The sequence below is a fragment of the Camelus dromedarius genome, chromosome 24, assembly GCF_036321535.1.
Source record: "Camelus dromedarius isolate mCamDro1 chromosome 24, mCamDro1.pat, whole genome shotgun sequence".
NCBI lineage: Eukaryota > Metazoa > Chordata > Mammalia > Artiodactyla > Camelidae > Camelus > Camelus dromedarius.
The window spans coordinates 5044751-5064738 of NC_087459.1; the positions used below are offsets into that span (position 1 = coordinate 5044751).

The following is a 19988-nucleotide window of genomic DNA, read 5'->3' on the forward strand; positions in this document are numbered from 1 at the left end:
GAAAGTGACATGGAACTATTACACCAGGATTTGCAAACTCAAATGCCTGCAGTGCTGAACAGACCCCATAAATGACAAAAACTGGCCAGGTGGAAACTTTGGGAGGAATCCAGGAAGCATGCATTGCCAGAGGGTACAACCATATCTCAACTCCAGTCATTTGCTAACTTGGCGGGATGGGGAGGGGCCAGAAATTCATATTATCATATGAAATGTTATTTGCTAAAACACACACATGCATACCATGTGAGCAAAAAATAAAAATAAAAGGACTTATCTGCAAGTCATCAAGTCCATTGGCTTGTCTATGAACCTCAAGTTTGTCATCTCCTACTTGGATCTTATTTTAATGACATAATTTGCTTCCTTATTTATTTGCAGAGAGGAAATATACAAGAGTACGGGCTCTGAAGCAAATCCAGGTAATCCTTCCAATTAGCTGTGACCTTAGACCCATCGCTGAATTTCTCTGTATTGCCTTTTCTGGTTAGGGAGTTTGAGTCCGGAAGATCTACTTCACAGAGTCGTTGTGAACAGAAAATGGTTTAACTGTGTAAGCACTTAGCAGTGTTCCAATATCAGACAGAGCCACCCTTTTCCCCTAAGGAGGCATAGCTGAAATAAGTTGTTATAGCAGGCAAGGGGGAAATCCAGAATTTTGTCCTCAGAATGTACATGCAGGCAGGTGGAGAGTCAATGCAATCTCCCTCTCCCCACACACACTCCTCCACTTCTTTCTACCTGATTCCCTTAACTGAGATCCTAGAGTGGACATTTTCCCCTTATATCTGCCAATAATACCTATCTCTTGATAAGAATAACATCTAGCATTCATTTGAAGAAAAACTCCTACAACCCTAGTCTTATATAGTATAGAACTTAAGTTCATATGGAGTCTTAACACATCCATGGCTCCAAACCTGTCTAAGTAGGATATCCTATGCTCCTGATCCAAGTAATTGGTTCAAGGATGGGTATGGAATACATGAGAGTTATCTCTGGGATGTTGCCTTGCACTGTTGGGTGCTCTTTTTATGCTGATCTTGCTAAACTAATAGGGTTTCAGTCCAGAATTTCAGGTGAACATCTTTCCACCATTTAGGGAAAATGTGTCATAGAACAAAGTCAACACCAAGAAAAGCAAAGCATAGGGATACAGCAAAGCACATTTGATCACCTTGATCCAGTCATGCCTGAAATCCACTTGGACATTAAAATTAAGAATTTTAAAAGCACAATACATTCCAACTTTTGACTAAAGAACAGTTCTATTTGGATTTCTGTCACTCATAAACTAGAGTTTGGAGAACAAAACATCCCTTCACCCAGCTTGGTTACCGTGTAATACAAGGCTCTAGCCCATCATCTCATGCAATTCATGGAAGGGAGACAATCTGCAAACCTACATCTAGATTCACACTTTCTATCCATTTACCACATGGCCAATAGGCTAAATATATGGACTTGGGGAAAGACCTCAGTTGGTAATCTAGCTCTTCCATCTACTAGGGACCTTGAGCAAGTCATTTATAGTTTTCTTACCTGTATTAGAAGGACAACATCACCTTCTGCACAGAGACACTGTAAGGACTAAAGAAGGTAATAATAAACTATCTTTGGAACTATGTCTGGATATCAGACACTGAGTTGAATGATTTTCATGCATCACCTCATTTAATTCCTGTAACAAATTAAGGAGAAGCACGTCACAAGATTGCCTTAGCCTAGTACCTAGCATATAGCAGATGCACAGTAAAATGGGTTCTGCCATCATTATCATCCTCCTCGTCATCGAGAGCTAGTGCAGTGCTTCTCTAACTCAAAGTGCACTGAAGGACCTGGGGATTGTGATGTTAAAGTTCAGATTCTGAACTTCATGTGTGCGAGGGGGCCTGGGATTCTGCATTGCTAACCAGTCCCTAAGTGATGGGGATGGTGCTATCATAGGACTGTGCTTTGAACAACAAGGACCTAGGATGCCCTCAGCCAGGATAGCTCAAAAATGAGAATATTAATGAATTGCTTTTGATCCTTCATTTAAGTTTAACTAAATAATAATTCCATTTGGAGACATGACCTCCCCACCCCATTCCAACACACATTTGACTGAAAAATCTAAATATATGATGCCCAATCTTCTCCTATGCTATTTAAATTAGAAGATGGTGGAACCCAGACAGCTGAATTTTTACAGCTTCATAATTTCCAGGCAGATTGAAAACCCCTGGACTAGAGGCCCCTGGGGAGGGACAGCGAAGACCACAGGTGATGACCACTTCCGTTAATTCACATGGGCAGATTTCAAATGTCACTGGGACTGCCAACTACTTCTGATAAAGTAAGTGTACTGATATAAAATTGTTAAACTTTATTAATAACATTTATCCAAACATATTCCATACTTTTTGCTTGAAATGAGACTAAAATAAGCCATTTCATAATTGAATTATTAGTATTATGGACCTCTTCCCATTAGGTTATTATATTAAGCCAGTTCTTTAACTGAAACTTTTTAGACAAAGGAGAAGTCAGGGTAGAAAATATTATTTGAAAATTTAGTTCCTGCAAAACCTAGAAAAATCAACTTAAGAAATCAACTGTTCATCCCAATGGTCATAAATTAAAACATACTAATAATTTATAGAATAGTTAAATTATGTACTTATAATTCATATTATTTTATATTATTTTAGAAGTGCATAAGGCATCTGAAAAGTAATTAGGTGTTCTCATCCCAGTATATGTCCACTTTCAACATGATACTTTTAAACTCAAAGGTGGGCAGACCAACCAGTCATAAGAGGTGTATGGATTCTAATAAAGAATTGCTATTTGTAGAAAAAAAAATACTCTTTTGGTTTAGGAAGTGTCCCCATTTCTAGCAAACAAAACTAAAAATTACCAGGAATAAGTTTTCTGCCTCTATCCAGCGTGCTTATTTACTGCCCTGCTGAGGGTGGAAACTGGGTATGTTCTGTACATTTCTACCCATTGCACATAGTGGGGAATGAATTCAACATTTCTATAGCTCTCAGGCATGGGACAATAAAATGAATAGCATAATATGGAAGAACACAGTTTGGGCATTAAACTGACCTGTTGGGAGCTTGGTGTCCTGCAAAATTCTTAGCTGAATGAACTCACCTGCAAAATGGGAGTTCTTCTAAGTACCTCCTGTAGGTAAAGCATTTACACATAGTCTATCTTATTATAGTACTACATTACCAAAGCTAATTTATCATGGTTGAATAAAAATGACACTTCGGCTTGGTTTCTCTTTTCACCATCTATTAGTGTAGCCCACCAAAGACACCCGCCAAACTCTGAAACCTTTCCTACTAGTGACTATCAATGTCTAGGCTCATAGAAAAACCCTTTGACCTGCTCTGAGAATAGGAGGCACACATGGTCTCACCCAGACCTGTGGAGGCTCCCCTGGAGGTCTTACCTTCTCATTACTCTGATCTCAAACTTGAGTTCTTAGGCTGACCTGGCCATGAATGATAACCTTCTGGTCCTGGCTGGTCTGCCCTGTGCTCTAACCCTTGGAGAAGTAAGAGACTTGACCTCATAGAGCTTGGTAGCTAGCCTCCCAGGCTGCTGCTGGTGTTTAAACAGAAATCTGCCCTTTGGTCAGGCTTTATCCCACAAAAGTCTTCCTGGAAGGCGAATGGATGGGAAATAGGCACAGTGGCAGAAGCATGAACCAAAGAAGTCTACACTGGGTAAGTGGGACCCTCACAGAGAGAAAGTTACCACAAATGAGAAGACTGGTTGGGCAAAACTTAGTAAGGATCCTGGACAAATGCCCTTTTTAGCAAACCACTGAATAATGCCTATACGTGGAACACTGCAATCTTTCCTGGTGAGTACCTTGGAGAGCTCCTGGCAGCTGACACTGGTTCCTGCTTCACACTTGAATAATGATTGCTATAGAGCACACGTGTGTGTCAGGCACCAGGCTAAACCCGACACATTATCTCATTTAATCTGCACAACAACCCTATGAGGAAGAAAGGTTTACAAGTGCTCAAAATTCATAAAAAGCACACAGTTCACACATGGCAGAGGGTAGACTTGAACTCAGGCAGTAGAACGTAGAACACGAGCACCCAGGTGCATGACCACTGTGGGTGCTACCTCCCTGCCTTCCCTGGGCCCCGTGATCGAGAGAGCTTTAGCACACGTTAGGTTGTCACTTCCCCGTGCTGCCAACTTTTCAAGGGGGACAACTCATTTTCACAGAGCTCTGGGCCGCTGCGTGCCCTAGCAGTTCAGTAACAATGAATGAGGAAACTCTCATTGCTGAGGAATGTATTAATAATTGGGACTGACACAGAAACTACCTACACAACTGATGTGAGACTTGGTATGTGAGACCTATTTGCCTGTCAAATGCTGCATTATCACTTTAATTGCTGGGACTCACTGCACTCACGCAAAATAAACAAGAACAAAGAATTTTCAGTTCTTTGGGATCTACCTCTTCTCTGCTGTGGTCATTTCTGTGGCACTCTTTTGCCTCCAGCTGGGCTTTTGAAATGAGGAATCTTTTTTAGCTGGAATATTCACCACCGCCTTTCATAATATCAGCTGGAAGGAGTGACACATGGTATTCAAACCTTGGCTTTGTGTCTTCATGAGGAAATGTTAAATGACTGACAGGTTGGCTAATAACGGCAAAAAATAAAATGCCGCCTCTCTCCATTTCCATCACAGAACAGAACCGGGACTTAGAAATCTCTTCAGCATCATATTGTTTTCTACCCATTTTGCAGCTGGGCATGCTAAGAGGTCAGTTCTTGTGGATTATTAAGTTAAATCAGGATCTTCTCTGAGAAGAGTAGTCAAATTTTCAGTTCTCAGCATCTTTGCTTTGTCAGATCTCACTTCTAGAAGATGTGACCATTCCAGTGGAATAACAATTTCAATGGACAGTGAGTAACCACTGAAATTTCTAAGTATGTATATGGGGTAGAGGATAATTTAGAAAAAACAAGAGAGTTAGAAGCTAGAATTCTCCTTTTATATTCTGGCCACCTTCCCTGAGACCTGCCAGGTGGCTGTTTGGCCCTTATTCTGTGCAATTTCCAAACAATTTCTTGAACCCCTATGATGTGCAAAAAGGCACTTTCTAAAAGCCACAAGGAGCCCTTGTGGAGGCGTCAAAATATGAGCCACCATACAAAATGCAGCAATCACATCAAAATCAACTAGTCACAACTCTTCTGGCCTCATGTTCAGAAACAGAGTGGACACATGCCTGATAGTCAGATAACACACCTGGTCAACTAATCTCTTCACTGGTGGAGTTGGAAAATAATGGATTATTTACTTACCTGGACAGGGACTCCTTTCTCATCAGTCTTTGACATGCAAATTCATTTAGGTTTCCTAAGCACACATCCAATAGAGTAGTCCCTGAAATGTACTCAGTCATGAGTGATGGAAAATGGAATGGGATGTAAACGTTCTTAGAGATCAAGGAATGATGGGGACACCAGAATGCCCATGAAAAATGTTCATGCTAGGGCTACTCCTGATATAGGAGATCAGATGTGAGCCAGGGAACTCCACCCAAAACCAGCATTCAAGATGATTCTGAGGCAGGCCCAGGGACTAAAATCTGCAAAATACTGCCACAAATCATTTTCAAAGCATTTAATGGAAAGGTACAGGTAATAATCTTCAACTAGAAGGAAGATGAAGCCATAGTACCTTTGTAACTGATAGCGTTGCCACTTCTAAGAGACACATCTGACATTAGGGTCGTGTCCAAAGTGGGCACACAAAGCAGAAATCACACATGCTCAAATCTTAGAGAACTGATTAGGAAGATAGCATGTTGGTGACAACGCACCATCCTTCAAAAATTTGGAACTGACCCTTTCTTCATTATTACTATCATGTGTTGCTCTTTCTTTGGGGGCACACAGATTAACCTGTGCTTAGGGCTATGTTGCATGAATGACACACAATTTGAAAATGGAGTCACAGTCAGCCTCATGAGATCCAAGAGTCAGGAGAGATGGGTAGGGACTGGGGTCTACTGAGGGGAGCCACACTGAATCATCTCTCTCTCACTCATTCAGTGTATGCCCTTGACTAATGCCAAGAAATCCCCTCCTGTACTTCTGTTGTTATGATTATTGGGAAGTAGGAGGAGGAGGAGTTGTAGGGCATGTAGAAATATTGGGTTTCATTGGCCTGCCATACACAATTGAATTATCTGAAGTTAAACGTGTGAAAGAGGTGACTCCACTAAAGGCATCTGAGTTTCAAAATGAAGCTTAATTGGACGAGACACACCACATTAACAAAAACCCAAAGGACTCAGATTTTTTTTTTTAAAAAAATCCCTAAAATAGCTACTGAAACCTATTGGGTTTCTATTTTTCAATCAAATGGAGTTCTCTTTGGTCAGACAGTCTCTCTGTACAAACACACTTGCTCTTCCAGAAACAATTAAAAAAAAAAAAACCTTTGGTGGAAGGTCATGTTTTAATCTTACGAACACAGAGAACAATAATTAAATTATCCATCTGGCCTTCTGAAAGGAATGGAACGGTTCCAACACCACTTTTATAAATTCTCTTCCTTGCATTTGCAGGGTGTACCCAGAGCAGGGATCTACAGCTGAGGAGCCCATTCTGCTTTGAGTCTGACAAAGACAATCCCATCAAGTGTGAAAAATCCACCACAGTATTCGTTCTGGAACAGCGAAGTCCCTCTATTCTGGGCCCTTCAAAATGCCTAGTCTATCATATTTGTTTCCAACAGCACATTACATTCTTTAACATACCTAACAGTTACTTTCAGAGGAAAAGGCATTTACAAATGAGCCTGGTTGCAGCACCCGACGGTCCCTTCCCCCCCCCCCTCAAACTTTTAACTATGCTCATCAATTACTCTTAACGGTGCAAAGAGTTGGCAGTGTTTTCCTACCATCCTTTCTGAGTTACTCAGCTCGATCTTGCGGCTCATTAAAAGCATCTCTATTTATTTGCTGTGTGTTACAGTCCTTAACTTTGGCACAACACGCCAAAAGAAAGCCCATTTCACTTTTCCCTGTGGTGTTAATTGGTAGAGCATGCTGCCTGCTTCTTCATTAATTATGTCAATGCGTATGAAACTTCCATTTTCATGGGGGTGAATTAACAAGGCTTCTCTGAACGGGGCTGACAAAAAGCCAGCCGGACGGCCTGTGATGAGGGGAGTAATGAAGACTGCTGGAGGTCAGGACCACGGTCAGCGGCAAAGGGGGGCTTTGTCCGGCCCCGGAGCCCTTCTCACCTCTCCTTCTCTTGTGACCACCAGCAGGCAACAGGCCCTTTTGTGAAGCCAGGGATATCTGCTCTGCTAGGGACAGCCCCTCTGCCTGCCCAGACCCCAGACATCAGATTGTGCTGAACATACTAACTGCGTGGGGCTGATGAAGGGAGGGGAGGTGGGCCGGTTCAAGCCCAACGAATGCAGTCGCGGCTTCTGATGCTTGCAGACAGGTTCCTGATTACCTCGCTGCAGGGGAAGTGAGAAAATAAAAGGCAATCTCTGCTGAAAACTCCTTTTTTTATCACTCTGAGAGATGACATGCGAAAGCCTCACAGCTAGACAGAGGCAAAAGAAACACGCGTGTGCACGCACACGTGCGGACACACACACACATGGTATAACCCTAAGAATCTTAAGCCAAATCACATCTTCTGGTTAACAAAATCTTTTTTTTTTTTTTTTTTTTGCCTACCTCTCCGCTCACTTACCATGAAGGCTGGTAAGAGAGTGACACCTAGTTACTGTTCTACTGTTTTCTCTCTCAAACATGCACCCTGATCTATGAGCTCGCTGGCGAGGATCAGATACAGGTTGCCATCTCTCTCTCGCTCTCTTTACTGTATCGTCGTCTCTCCATCTCCGTCTCCATGGCTCACATGACATGCAGATTGAAGGAGAGGGAGGGGAAGAACACAGAGACTGAGGAAGGCCTAGTTAGAGTATATGTTTTAATTGCTGCTTCCAGCCACAACTGTGGGAGGTAGAGGAGAGTGATTTGCAGGGGATTTAGCCAGCTTCAGGAAGAGAGGGAAAACGTAAGGCTTAAGCTCACTTTCCGACTCCCTGAGCAAAGGATCGTAGGGTTAGGAAGAGTCAGCAAGATGGGATGATTTAGCCTGGCCTCTGAAGGTGGGGCGCTCCTGTCAGACTCATGTGCACCCCTGACACACATACGAACATCCATACACACACACACACACACACATATATACATGTACAAATATATACAAACTCATATATATATATATATACAAATACATGCACACACAAGCACATATACACCATATACACACACACAAACACACACATACATACACACAGGTACACATTTATATGCACATAAAAACACACATATACACATATAGACAAACATACACGTACATACACACCCACAGAGTCAGAGGAGATAGTGCAACAGGCTCTCCTGAGGTGAGCTATCCAAGATACCCAAACCCTGACTGTTAGGAAGTTCTTCCTGATGTCTCACTGCAGTCTTTCCTGCTGTGAAGAAAGCTTTTTCTCAGAAGAAAGTGAAAATCTACTCCACCAAATGCTCCTTCCTGGGGTTAAGAAGCAGGTGTCCATTTTCTCTCTTAAGCTAAGTCCTTGATTATACCCCAGGAAACAGCTATCTCATTATCCTTTTTATTCCTTTTGTGAGGGATAAAACCGAGGGTGGCAGATAAGGGGTTGGAAGCGGAGAGGCCAGTGGCTAACATGTCCATACACCCCAGAAAATGCAGGTTCTGAAGACTCAGTGTTTGGCTTCAATCAGAAATCCTGTGGTACTTTTTTTTTAAACCTATGTGCACTGGGCACAGTCCTGAGTCCTCTGAGATTTAGCTTCTTTATCTATAAAATGAGAAAAAAAATTACTGCATCACAGATTTATGGAAAAGAATGAGCAAATGACGAGGACATAGGGAAAATTAAATATTTGTGAAAAAATAACAGCCGTCAACAACGGCTACCCTAAGCATTTTATCCCAGCCCGAAGGAGACTCACATAAGACTAACACAGGTTTATGAAGTGCTCATTACATATTCGATGCTGGGCTAAACTCTTTACTTGCAGCATTACATTCAATTATCACGGTGACCTGTCAGGTCAAAGTCATTATTATTCCCATTGTACAGAAGCGAAAACTGAGGCTTAGACAAGCCACATAGCTGGCAGAATTCTTGCTGAGAGTCACTGGAGGAACCTGGACTTATTGATGCTCTTAACTGATAGGCAGAGAGTGGCATGATTCACAACCCCCAAAAGTGGGAACTACCCACACTTCCACTAACGGGTGAACAGACAAATAAAATAAGGTCTGTCCATACAACAGGATCTTCTCTTGCAATACCCGGAACGACGTGGGTGAGCCTGGGGAAGATGACGCCCAGGGAAAGCGACCAGACACAAAAGGCCACCTATTGTCTGATTCCATTCATATGAATGGTCCAGAACAAGCAAACAGGCAGAGATAGAAAGGAATAGATGAACAGTTGCCTAGAGTTGAGGGGAGGAGAAAATAAATGCTCATCTGCTCAAGGATGCTTCGGGGGGCTTCCATGTTCCTCCCTCCACCCCCAACTTTAATGAGGTATAATTGATACATAAAAATTGTACATTATGTATGGTGTACAACAGGTTGATCTGATGTATATATGTAAACATTGTGAGAATAAAATGATCTAAAATTGAATTGCGGTGATGGCCACACAACAAATACGCCAAGCAAACATTGGAAGGTACGCTTAATTGTATGGGATGTGAATTATATCTCAAAAAGGTTATTTCAACAACAACAAAAATCCTCTCTTGTTGTGAGACAAGCCACGCAGACCACCCTGCTTATAATCTCACGTATGCAGGCATTAAATGTGAGGAACATTTATCTACTTAGTTGTGCAGAGGTGAGAACCACCAAGCAAAGGAAACAGTGGAGAGAAATGAGGCTGGAGAGCAGAAATAAAGATCGTGCAGCACATGGGAGGTCCTGCGAAGGATTCTGGAGTTTATTTTCAGACACTCAAAGAAGTGTGTCTTTGGGTATAGCGTTTGTGAGTGCTGGTATGTATACATGTGTGTTTATGGGTATGTGTGTGTGTTTATATGTATGTGAGTGTTTGTGTATATGTGTATGATGTGTGGTGGTGCATGTGTGTATTTTTCAGCACTCGGGGAAGCCTTTTTAAGTAATGCAGAGACATGATCAGATTTGTATCAGAAAGCATAACTCTGGCTGCATAGGCTGGAGAGGAGGTAACAGAGCTAAGGGCTGAACGAGCAGAAGCCACAGTGGTTTCCTGTCTGAGAGAGAGGTGCGGTCTGGACCAGAGACGCAGTAGAGATGCTGAGAATGGACGGCCCTGAGAGGCACATCAGGACATGGTGATTTAGAGGATGGAGAGAGGAAGAAGAACTCGGGCTGCAGGAGAGAGAGGAGGCGTTGAGCTTGAACAACTGGGTCATGCCATTCGCTAACGGGGATCTTAGTCGCGAAACATACTTCCTGGGTAAGATCAGCATGTCAGTTGTGAAGGCTTTCTTCCTCCTCTGAGATGCGCAAGAAATTAAATCTCAGAAATCCTTTGGGGAAGAAGGGTCAGAAGAAAATAGGATGAAAGACAGACTCTTGATTATGTGAAGGGTCTATATCTGCTCCACGAGAAAGAGAACGCTTCCTTGCTTGAGATACATGGTCCGGGACCAAGAAAACAGGAGGGTGGTAGAGGAAAGAAGCAAAAAAAGACATTGCCGGTAGCAAGCTCAGATGTTTCCAGACAGGATCTGGTTCCAGGCAAGGGGAGCATGTCAAATTCTTTCCCACTTGCTTCTCAGGACAGTGGAGATTATTCTTGAACTAGACAGGGCAAACTTAGAATATTTGACTTTTTTTACACAACGTGCCGTTTCTGAGTTCCTGTGTGCCCTCAGGCTGGCAAAGCCCTCTAGCTGTCTTTGAGTCTGTTCCCCTGTTTCTAGACAGGACTTTTTCAACTCTCATCCATCAGGAAGTCTATTGGGAAAAACTGGCTTTGGCATTAAATAGTGCTAAGTTGGTTTATGGCTCTATCCTTTATTCAGGGTGACATCTTGGATATGTTCCCTGCTCTTCTGGAACCTCAGCTCCCTGATGCATAAAACAGGACAATACCAGAGCTGTTAGGATGATTCAATGAAGTAACCTATCTCAAGAGTCCACTCCAGGGCTTTCCACACAGTTGGCTTTTATTAAAGGTGACAATGATGACCAGCACCCTCCAAAGCAATTATTCATCTTTTTTTGGTTTGTATGTTGGCATTAGGGGCAACCCGTTGAGAATTAGAAGCCATGCCCCACACCCTCAGTAAATGCTAATGGATGAAAACTTTGGAGGGCCCTACTGAAATCTTACCCATGGACCACATTTTAAGAATCTTTGATCTCAGGTATTGGTTCTCAACTCTGGTTGCCCATTAAAATTACAAGGGGGAACTTAAAAAAGAATACTGATCATCAAGCCCTTTTTCCCTAAAAGTATCTTTCACTGGTCTGGGGTTGGACACAGACAACATTCTTTCTTAAGGCATCCCAGGGGAGCCTAATGCACACCCTGAATGGAAAACCACTGACAAAGGGGAAAACATAGGTGCTTCCTTTCCTCTGCTCAGGATATTATGCTGAGTGTCCTAGATTATGGCAGCGTTTCAAGGTGGTTAGGAGCTCAGCCTCTGGGCCTCAAATGACCCACAAGCCATCCACTCTCAACCCACATTAGCAGCATAATCTTGGCAAGCTGTTCAGCTCTTTGGCTCTCGTTTATTTCTCCCCATCTACAAAAGCAGGCGTGGGACAATCATACTCCTCTTCTAGGATTTTGGGGAGAATCAAATGACTCGTTCCATGAAAGGGTCACAAAATAAGGGTGGCACAGGAAGAGCTCAGTAATAGGTCATATGTCACCATTATTGCTTTCATTAATATTAAGGCCACCATCATGATCATTATCTTAGCATCCCATCACTTTATCTGCAATAACTCCTCAAATATCATGCCACTTTTTTCTCTTTTGTTAAGCAGCTGATGAGAAAGCCTTACACCAGAGTTTGCAGCCACCCTGGGGGTGTAAGACTTCTCGGTTTGAACAAGGTCAGTGTGCAGGATCTATCCCCAGTAGGTCCAGTTCAATGGGACTAGGATGTGACCTGATAATCCATGTTTTAGGGATCCTGGCAATTCTGAGAAACCCCACTCTAGAGTGTACCCAGATTTTAAATTCCCTACACCCTAAAGCAACTTCTGCATAGAGTCAAGCACTCCCAGACACTTAAAATAGTGTGTGGGCAGAGGATGCTAATCAAATAGGCATTCCTCAATCATCAGACACTAGGGCCATTGATGCTACATCTAAAAGATTATTTTCCCTGAGGGTAAAGAATCATGCAGGTGTCAGGCAAGCAGAATCAAAGGGACCATATAAAAAAGTGTCTGGTGTGAGGACAAAATTCAGCAGTTTCACTCACTCCCTGGTTCCTTTTCCTTGACCCTCAAATGGCAGGTGTCACTGCTTCAGGCAGTCCTCCTGGATCAGCCACCCATACCAGGTAATCATCCTGACTTTCTTTTGGGACATTCTCTTTTCACTGTGATCATCAGCTAACCATCATTCCCTTGACTTGTCTGGAGCCTCCCTGGCCCTGCTTTTCCAGAAACAGTGACTCAGCCAGGCAAGGCAGGTTATTCGGGGTGGCTTGATGGGGGTGAGTGGGGGTGAGCAGAAGGGAGGAGGGGTGAGAGGGGAAGGCAATTTACGGCATCTGTGGGTAGCTGGCTTCCCCCCAGTGGCACATTTCTAATTTTATTTTGCTTGCATTTATATTAGGAAAAGCTGCAACCACCTCGTGCTAAGGGCGGGGGATGGACTGGAGGAAGATGTGAAGGCTACCAGCAGTTTGGAGACAAGGGGGCTTGGAACCCCCTCTGAAGTCTCCTTGGGCAGGCTCCTGCCCACCTGGCCTGGGAGCTGAAGAGGAAACAACTCCGTTACCCCCCAGTGCAGGAATTACTATAACATGGGTTCTTGTTCACTTCTCCCCAGAAACAAAAGGAGGTACCTTCATGCTCTAGATTCCATCAACACTCTTTCTCTCTCATTTCAGATTCATGGAATGCTTTTTATATGGAAGATGCTCCCTGGGGCCTTCACTATTTCCTGTATCTATTAGTGATGAAGGCTTAGAGCCCAGAATTTGGGGCCTCTGACAGCTACCAGCCCCATGGTTAAAGCTTGCATCTGGAGCTCACACTGATCTAATTTTTAATCCAGTATGACCTTGGACATGGCATTTAACCTCCCTGAACCTCCTTTTATGTACTATGAAGATAATGGTTGGAATTCGAACGTTGTCACTAATATGCGTGGGCATCTTAGCAGCGTGCCTGACACCTACCCAGAGCACAATAAAGATCAACAGTTGTCCTCATCATTATCATCATTACGATGGTCAATTTGATGTGTCACCCTGGTTAGGCACCTAGTGATTTGATCAAATACTCATGTCAGGGTTGCCTTGAAGGTATTTTGTGGATGGGATTAACATCTTACCATCAATGGTCTTTAGGTAAAGGAGATTATCCCAGGAAATTTTAATGGGCCTGATCTAATCTATGAAAAAGCCTTAAGGGCGGAAATGAAGTTCCCTTGAAGAAGAAGAATTTCACCTGTGGACTGCAGCCTCCTCTCCTGCCTGAGAGTTCATAGTCTGCTCTTCCTGGCGGTCTGCCCAACGGCTTTCAGACCTGTCTAGCCAGCACCCACAGTCAGGTAAGCAATTCTCTGCAATAAGTCTCGCTTTCTCTTTGCACATAGCAGGTGTGCTTTCATCTTGTGGGGTTAGCCCCTCGACATTTTCCATGGAAATGCGTTTGGGGGGGCTGTTGTATTACTTTGCTGGGCTGCTATAGCAAGCTATCTCAGAATGGGTTCAGCAGGGCTGGTTTCCGGTAGGGACTCTGTCCTTGGCTTGCAGACAGCCACCTTCTTGCTATATCTTCACATGGTCTCCTGCCTGTGCCTCTGTGTGTGTTAAATCTCTTTTCATAAGGACATCAGTCATATAGTATTAGGGCTCAAACTAATGACCTCATTCTACCTTAATCACCTCTTTAAAGACCCTATCTCCAAGTACAGTTGCATTCTCAGGCAACGGGAATTAGGAATTCAATATATGAATGGTGGTGGTGGTGATGGGGTGCAATTCAGGCCGTAACAGATGGTGAGAGCATTGGTGACAATCTCATACCATAGCTCCAGTAAGCTCCCTGACTCCAAAATTCAAATTCCAGTGATAAATAGCAATCCTCAGTTTACCTGTAGCCACCCCACTCTCTCTTGCCTGTCTGCTGCAGGATCGGTGATGCCTGAAGTCCCAGCTTGCTGGAGAGGATGACAGGCGCCAAATGCAGTAGGCGACAGGCAAAATAAATTCCACTTACAAGAGACCCCCAGATAGAGGTAACCGATGAGCGCCCCTAAAACTAAGACAGAGAGAGAGAAGTGGGCGGGGGGTGAGCAGCCTTGAAGCTGAACTCCCACCATGACAGTTTCTCTCCTCTATGGCTCAGTTCCTTGAATAAAGGTAAGATGCTCTCTGATGACAGATGGTGCCCAGGGACAGATGGTGGCTGACTGCCCTCCATCATTGCAGGTTCTAGCACAAAACCACCTGAACTGGGTCCAACAGACACATTAGCCCTGGATGGCTTAGAAGCAACTGCCACACAGAAAACCCCAGGTCACTCCTCAGTTGTTGGGCTCCGTTAAAAATAAAGATAAGAACTTTCTTCACTTCCAAGCATCTTCAGGCTGCAGAAACAGTTCTCAGCACTGCTTTGTTGTAAGACTTTATAGTGAGGGTTTTGCACTTCCTAGTAATATCACAAATAACCCATCTGGCCCCGGACCTGAATGGCTCTATTTCCATGTCATTACTTTTGGTAGCAAGATCGGTAATTAAATCAACTGCTTCACCATTCAAGCGATATTCACTGGCTCATCTGTTGTGTACCAGGCACTGTTAGGGGCCAATCTGGGTGTGTTTGATTGGGTTTTCAGAAAGTTTATGTTTTGGCTCTTTTATGCCGTAGAGTTCCTCTCTGCCATTCGCGTGAATCTAACGGAAGCAGGAGTAAAGATTCTTGGAGGGGACAGTGGAGAAATAATGAAAAGCATGTTCCGTCTGGTCAGAAACATGCATGGTCGGTCAGCCTGAAGCTAGCAGCATGAAGGGGCAGAGCGTGGCCAGAGGAACCACTGTAAAGCCTGGCTGATGATGCGATATACGTGGAAATGGGCGGCTATGTGTGAGACAAAGGTAATGAAGATGCTATAAGACAAAATACAATGTAAACCTCTTGCTGATCAGGTAAGAAATGCCACTAAGATGGATGGGGTTATTTGAAGACTCTACAAAAGCACCTACACAGCTGTATGGTATTTCCATAAAGCCCTTGAAGTTGCTGGGATGAAGAATGAGATGATGATGAGTGGCAAAGGGCTAAATTGGCGGTAGAAGGCCACGGAGCCCCGGGTACTGTAAATGGGACTAACACACAGAATGGGAAGGGACCACGGCACTAGGAAGAAACAATCTAAGTGTTTCAAATCAAGATGATTTCTCCTGCCTCCCCAATTTTTCTCAGATAAGGGTATCATTTGATTGTTTATAAATCCCAGCCTAAAAAAATAAATTAAAAAAAGAGCTGCCTGTGTTCTAAAATGTGTCTGTGCTGAGATGCCCTCCTTCAGACTCTGCCACTGCACATTTCTTCTTGGCCAGGAGCTGGGAATTCAGTTATGAGAAATCTCATAGTAAATATCGTGGACATGTGTTTGTCACTTCGTAAATCCTCACTCTGTGCTTGACAGGACTCCAAGACCACCTTTTAAAGCTAATCTAGCTGAGGGATAAGACAGCATTCTTAGCACTTCAACTCGAGTCCGATATGACTGGCAATAAAATCTGCCTAAACCCACATGATTGGCAGAGGTAGGCAACTTGCGTTTGAGTGCTTGCAAGTTTCTTTCTCACCAAAAAATACCTGCAAGCGAATATCTCATTTGCTAAAAATGCACTCAATGTACTTGTAAGGGGGTCTGTTGGCTTTATTTGATAATGCAAAGTCAGGCATATTACAGACACAGCACACAATCTCAAAACTCCTACCTACTCCCCACCCTTAACTTAGCCAGATTCTTGCAGTGTAAACACCAAACACAAAGACATCAATTGCTTCTAAATCTATTTTACCTACAAAGTCTCCTTAGAATGACAATCAGTCTGTATCGAATGACTTACTCTGACAATAAATATTACTATACAGAGGGGATTTTTTTCCCTACATTAGACTATAAGCAAACATGTACCTAAATCTGCTAAACATGTTATTCAGTTCCTGGTGTCAGTTCAACTGAAATGAAACATTCTACTCTCATCTGGGCGGTTCAAAGGACATCTGCTGTCGACCCACCACGTTGACAGAATCATATAAGAAAGCCAGACAACCCTCCTGTATTCCACCAGAAGCACCGAGGAATGGGCTCACCAGCGACTGCCTTGCTTTCGGGTGTGTAAGCAGAGTGTTATTTGCTCTTCAGTAGTTGCTATGCACAGTTCCCTTTGTGGTGAGGGTTCAATTCACCTCCCAGAGATCCTCATTATGGTCCTACGCCCTTTTAAAAGACTCACGGGTCTCCTTTCCTTCCCTGTCTTTCTGCCCACCACCAGAGACCGTGGGTTGCATGGCCAGGTTTGTGTCAACGCTGTGAATGACCAGAAAGGCTTGAAGATGCAGTTCTCCACATGTGTCATACACTGTAAACACAGATGGCAGAGATATAAACATGGTGGGCGGAGACATACTATTACACGTTTTGCATTCACATTCGTAAGTTTTCATTCAACTGGAATTTTCCAAAATAGTCACCTGGCCGATCCTCATCTCCTTTACTATTTTCTCTATCTCAGCCTGTGTCCTAATATCAGTGATACGGTGGCTAGAGGAAGCAGACGTAAAGGAAATGAAATGTTCCACGTATAGTTTCTATCTCTACCTCATAAGAAAGTGGCATAATCCCCTTGCCCTCACACACACAAATACATACCACATTAGGAGGGTACAGGATAAAGAGAGAAGTGCATTATTCTCCAAATGAAAGGGAGAAGAGGGGTTTGCAGTTCTGGGGGCTGACAGAGTGGGAGCCCAGGACAGTGGAGAGAAGCAGGGCAAATACGAGCTTTCCACGGAGCCACCGGAGTGAGAAGCTTTCCATGCACATGCTATCATGTTTCACACCCACAGCAAAGTCCACACCCAGCGGGGCCTCAGAAGCCCTACGTGGTACATCCCCACCTGTCTCTTCCTCCTCATTCACATCTCTCTTGTCTTGCATGTTGCCCCCTTCCCCACCATCCACACCGCCTCCTTTATCTTTCTTAAGCACATTGACAAGCCTCTTTTGGCTTTAGGGCTCCGGATTTCTGTCCTTCCACTAAGAACTTTGCTCACCCTGACCTTCACATGGAGAGACACCTTCCCATCCTTCAGTTTCGGCCTGCAACTGTTCATAATTCCTTGACTATGTACCGTTATCTCTCAACATGGTAAGGACAACGTATTCACTGATATTACTTGTTTTGGGGGGTGTGGGGTGGGGGCGTGGATCTCTGCCAGCACAACCCTGTATATTTCACAAGCAGAGGGACTTGGACATCTTGTTTACTAGCGCACTAGCATCAAAAGCATGTTTGTTGCGTAACATGAATGGCTCACCTGTCAACCACTGACAGAGAAGACAAGAGAAGAGAGGGGAAGGGAAGTCTAGAGGTCAAGATGTAAGGGGAAAAAAAAAGCCTGCCAGTGAACAATCCCTGATGTCTGAGAAGACTGAGGAACTTTAACAAACAAGGATGCTAGTATTGAAGTCCGACTTGTTTTCCAGTACCATGATTCCGTCATCATCTCCAACTCCACAGTAGAAGTTGCTACACACAGTGACCTTGGAAGATGCTGCGTGTTCGGGGAAGGGCTGAGGAAGGGGCAATAGATTAGAGGTGGGGGGATGTCACAGAGAACAGAAAATTGGAATGAACCGTAACTGAGGAAGTAAGAAATCCCACCAGGAGTGAGCAGACGCTCGGGAGGGGGAATGAACTTCCCACCCATGGACAAGGGCGGTGGCCCTTAAATGCAGCTTAAATATAGAAGGCTGGAGAAGTCCGAGGCACCCAGGCTGCAGATCTAAATGTTAATCAAAGATTGCGACAGTCTTAATATACAACGTGAGTGATGTTTGAGAACACAGCACAGCTTGTGCAGCCCTATGCAAAGCAGATGCAAATTGTATGTAAATGTGGGCATGTCCTCCTTGGCTAGTTCCGACTACAGGCCCCTTCGGGGGATTAGCTTTCTGGACACACTTAGATTTCTAGTTAAATCAGTGTATGGGGAGCCTCTCTGTGGTTTTTCTAAGGGAGGAGGCTGCTTTTGCTGGGTTTTGAGGGGCTTTGGAGGAAGAGTCACTAAGAAGTTAATATTTGCAGAGGGACATGGGAAACTCAGAGCCACCATTTGTCAGCAAGACGGTGGCCTGGGACAGCTTCGTAGCTGTGAGGAGGATAAACAGGACTGTGCTGGCTGAGAACTGACTGCAATCCCAGGGGCAACCCATATTGATTTCTTTTTTCTGCAGTTTTTTAAATTGTGGTAAAATCTACATAACATAAAATTTAAACTATTTAAACTAAACTATTTTTAAGTGTACTGTTCAAGGGTATTAAGTAGATTCTTATTGTGTTGCAAACATCACCACCATCCATCTCTAGAACTCCACTCATTTACCAAACGGAGACTCCACCCTTACTAAACACTAACTCCCTGTTCCTCTCTTCCCTCCAGCCCCTGGCAACCATGCTTCTACTTCCTGTCTTTATGACTTTGACTACTCTAGGTGCCTCATGTAAGGAGAAAACACAGTATTTGCCATTTTGCGATTGGCTTATTTTGCTGTCTTCAAGGTTCATTCATGTCGCAGCATATGTCAGAATGTCTTCCCTTTTTAAGGATGAATAATATTCAATTGTATGGATATACTAGATTTTGCTTAGTAATTCATCTGTCGATGGGCACCCGGATTACTTCCACATTTTAGCTGTTGTGACTAATGCTGCTATGAGCATGGATGTACAAATCTCTCTTCAAGATCCTTCTTTCAATTTTTTTGACTATATACCCAGAAGTTGAATCACTAGATCATTTGGAAATTTTATTTTTAAATTTTTTGATGGACTGTTGCACTGTTTTCCACAGCAGCTGCACAGTTTACATTCCCACCAAATGCATGAGAGTTTCAATTTCTCCACATTCTCACCAATGGTTGTTATTTCTTGATTTTTTATAGTAGCCATCCTAATGGATATGAGGTAGAATCTCACTTTGGTTTTGATTTGCACATCCCTAATGATTAGTGATGTTGAGCATCTTTTGATGTGCTTATCAACCATCTGTATATCTGCTTTGCAGAAATGTCTATTGAAGTCTTTTGCACCCCACTTGCTTTTTTTCTTCTTCTGTATATATTTTTTCACTGAAGTATAGTCAGTCTACAATGTTGTGTCAATTTCTGGTGTACAGCATAATGCTTCAATCATACATGAACATACATATATTTGTTTCATATTCTTTTTCACCATAAGTTACTACAAGATATTGAATATAGTTCCCTGTGCTATACAGTATGAACTTGTTGTTTATCTATTTTATATATAGTAGTTAGTGTCTGTAAATCTTGAACTCCCAATTTAATCCCTTCCCACCTTCTTCCCCTCTGGTAACCGTAAGTTTGTTTTCTATGTCTGTGAGGCTGTTTCTGTTTTGTAAATAAGTTTGTTTAACTTTTTTCTT

General features: G+C 43.3%; 1 protein-coding gene across 11 annotated transcripts in view; it reads right to left on the minus strand.

Moving 5' to 3' along the window:
• The window catches only part of RBFOX1 (RNA binding fox-1 homolog 1), a 1985071-nt gene that overhangs the window by 426365 nt on the left and 1538718 nt on the right, over positions 1-19988 (minus strand). The window lies entirely within an intron of this gene.